This window comes from Hippocampus comes, unplaced genomic scaffold, assembly GCF_001891065.2.
Source record: "Hippocampus comes isolate QL1 unplaced genomic scaffold, H_comes_QL1_v1.1 scaffold545, whole genome shotgun sequence".
NCBI classification, from domain to species: Eukaryota; Metazoa; Chordata; class Actinopteri; order Syngnathiformes; family Syngnathidae; genus Hippocampus; species Hippocampus comes.
In genome coordinates, this window is record NW_017805080.1 from 22717 (window position 1) to 26081 (window position 3365).

The 3365-nt window shown below is 58.8% G+C and overlaps 1 protein-coding gene and 1 pseudogene across 1 annotated transcript in view; both read right to left on the bottom strand.

The window, feature by feature from the left end:
• The window catches only part of LOC109513121 (sodium/calcium exchanger 1-like), a 6530-nt gene extending 6123 nt beyond the window's left edge, over window positions 1-407 (bottom strand). The window contains 1 exon segment of the mRNA XM_019865344.1: window positions 177-407. The gene's annotated coding sequence lies outside the window, so the exon portion shown is untranslated.
• Window positions 408-1882: 1475 nt separating this feature from the next.
• LOC109513122 (solute carrier family 22 member 7-like) overlaps window positions 1883-3365 on the bottom strand; it is a 5416-nt pseudogene continuing 3933 nt past the window's right edge.

The window sequence follows — 3365 nt, forward strand, 5'->3', positions numbered from 1 at the left end:
GGGGGGGGTTCTCCAATACGTACTTTGCAGATTGAAGTGAATAGCAAATGATCAAGAAGATATGCAGGTTTCAAAGAGACGGAACGTTTGACCGTCTTGCCGTTGATTGACGTCTTACCTCTCCTGTTTGGATTGAAACGTTATCTTTGCATCGTTTGGTCGCTTTCAAAACTTACCCTGCGAACCTTTCGGGGGTTCGGGATGGAAAATGTCGAAAAAAGTCCAAACGCTCTTTTCATCAAAAACACGAGCGGAGTCGATGACGACGCCGAGAAGACGTCAAGCCGACGGAGACCGCAGCGGCCGACTGGGCCGAGGCGCCGGACTCATGAGGAGGAGTCGAGAAGGAGCTCCCGCCCACATTTGCCACTTCCTTTTCGGACGGAATGGCAATCGCAACCATTTGCTCTGTCTGAGGAAGGCTGGAAAACAAGAGCGAGAACCGTTCAACGCGTTGCTTGACGGGAACCGGGACGGAACGGGCTCGGTGGACGGGGCCTGATAAGCGCACTTCAGGGAGGAGATAAAGTTCTAAAGACGGCTGCCCGGCGAGGGGCCTTATCGCCGCGCGCCACCAAACAAGGTCACAAACCAGCCAAGAATTTCGCCAGGTCCGGGACGGCGGCTCACGCCGAGGAGCCGCCCGACCTTGGCCCACCTTCACCAAGGTCGGCGATCCCAACGGGAAGCGCCCGCTTCCCGGAAGAAAAAAGTTTTCTTCTGCAAAACCCGAAGCGCTACGACCGGTACTTTTGATGCGCGGGGTCGTTATTGCGGAAGCGGCGGGCATTTGAGGCCCCGCCCACCGGATTTCAAATCAGCCTCACACAAACTAGTCAGACGTGCGGCTTTTGACGCAACGGACTTGCCCCGAGAGCGCATGGAAAGAAGTAAAAAAAAAAGCAAAAAAGTGCAAAAAGAAGCCGGCTTCCAGTGTTCAGCGCGGCGCCAAAAAAGGTGGCAACGACGGCCACGCGAGAAGATCGGTCAAGGCGCCGCGTCGCCTGTCCCGTCAACAAATCAAAAGGCGGCGCGGGGCTCCTCAGGCAGCGGCGCACCTGTCGGTCAGCGTTCCTTCGGCGTGTGCTTCAAAGGAGTCCCCGCCCGAACGGTCATCGGGCGGGCGTCTGCGCACGTGTCGGGTTTTGTTTTCTGATTTCTTGTGTTTTTGTTTTTCGAATTGGAGTGAGTTTCTCCAGTGGACTCCCGTTGACATTTTGCTCACTCCACCCTGCTCCCGTCCCGCCTCCCGGCTTTTTGGGGTCCTCCAACCAGAGCTAAGATCGGTCCTAAAAAAAAAAAATCGAGCCCGACCCGAACCGAGCCCCCAAATCACTTTGCTTGATTTGCAGGCCCGAGCCCCAAGCGAACGCCACATTTCATCTTTGATATTTCCGTTTCTGAAGAGGCTCCGCGAACCGACAATTTTCTGTCACTGACGGATTTTTTTGAAGAGCAGACGGGGAAATTTGAAGGCCGTCCGCCATTTTGACGGGTTGAAAATTGGGCCGTCGACCGCCGCGGCAGTCCGTCCTTAAGAATCTAGCGCGGCACGATGACAGAGAGAAGCAGAGAGACATGTCCGCCGGTCATCTCCAGACGACGGGACCGCTCGTCAGGCTCCGACTTCCTGTGTCCCGAGACCGAGCAAAGGCCTTCCTTCAATGTGCGGCGCTCCCTTTCGACCGGCGCGAGGACCCGCGGTCCGGACGGGTTCCTTTTCGGCCGCCTACCTTCCCTCCTCAACGTTCTCGGGCAGCAGGAGGACACGACGCGGGCAGGAAGCGCAACCCGTTCCGCAGCGCCTGTCCAACGAGAGCGGCCTTGTTCACCTTGGGCGCGGCGAGCCCGGGCTGGCCGAGGGCCGGGGCAGACTTTTGACTTACCAAAGGACGGTGGGGAAAAGCTGGTGTGAGTAGAGGAACGCGGGCGGCGGCGAAGGTCGCCTCGGAGAAGCCCTCGGCCATGGCGGCCACGCCGATCCGAAGCGCCGACGAGTAAGAAAATCAAAAACGGAACGGGCGCGCCGGAGACGTGAGCTCCTTGCGCTCAAACGTCGGCGTCGCCCGCTGCCGGCGCTCACCCGGCCGAACGGCCGCGTTGACGGCGACGAGGGCTCCCCTGCCCATCGGCAATCCCGCCTGACCGTTGCGTCGCCCGATCCGGTGCAGGAGAAAGTAGGACGGGATCTTGGCGGGTGTTTCCACGCCGCCGTCGCTGAAAAGATGCCGACGCCCAAAGCCCGAGATCCCGAAGCGGATGCCGTCGTACGGGGAGGCCACGGAAAACCAAAAGAATCCCGAGACCGGGCTGACCTTCCTCGGCCGAGGCGTCCCGAACAGCTCCGGGTAGGAACGAGTCTCGTGGGCCGCGCCGCGCCGCCTTCGCCAAAACGTCTGCGAGCGGAGAGCGGCCGGATTCTTTTCACGTGAACCCGGCACGGGAAGCGTCGGCCTCACCCGCCGGCGGCGAGCGTGGCGTTAAGAGCCGGCGAAAGCCGAGGTCACGCCCAACGCGGCCGCCGCCGGCATCGACTTTCGGCCCAACCCGCGCACGCGACCGCGCCGAGGTGGGAGCCTTTCGTCTTCTGCGAGCGCCGAGGGCCTGATTTCGTAAGAGGCGACCGGGTCCACGCACAGAGACAATCTTTTTTGTCTCTTCTTTTCTCGCTCTTCTCCCTCGCCATCATGGACGTCAAGTGGTTGGCTATCTTGAGCTTAGCTTTCAAAGATGCTCCTTCTGGCTGAGTGGATGTGTCCCAATAAGCAGGTCCAAAACAGGTGTCGCTTTGAGGACTCCACACGTGCTTTGGGCTTTTCCAAATCGACTCCTTGGCTCTTGACTCAGACTCGCAAAATATTTGAATTGATGTCTTTGGCGTCCTCCTTTGTATGAAACTTGAAATCAAGTTTTTCAGAATTGGATCGGTTCAGGTGACCGCGAGGGAAACCGGTGAGCTCAGAGTCGGGCAGCGTTTGGAAAAGCCGCCTCTCGCCGGTCGGTGCGCTTCGCTAACCCCCCCCGAGCTCTCCCCAAGTTGACCGGCATTTTGAAAGCAACGCTGATTTTGGAAGTATTTTCTGTTGCTGGTCTGAAACGCGCCATGCCCGGCACACGAGAAGGTTTGTCCTCAAGCGGAACGTGAATTTGGGGGGGGTGACCGCGAGGGAAACCGGTGAGCTCAGAGTCGGGCAGCGTTTGGAAAAGCCGCCTCTCGCCGGTCGGTGCGCTTCGCTAACCCCCCCCGAGCTCTCCCCAAGTTGACCGGCATTTTGAAAGCAACGCTGATTTTGGAAGTATTTTCTGTTGCTGGTCTGAAACGCGCCATGCCCGGCACACGAGAAGGTTTGTCCTCAAGCGGAACG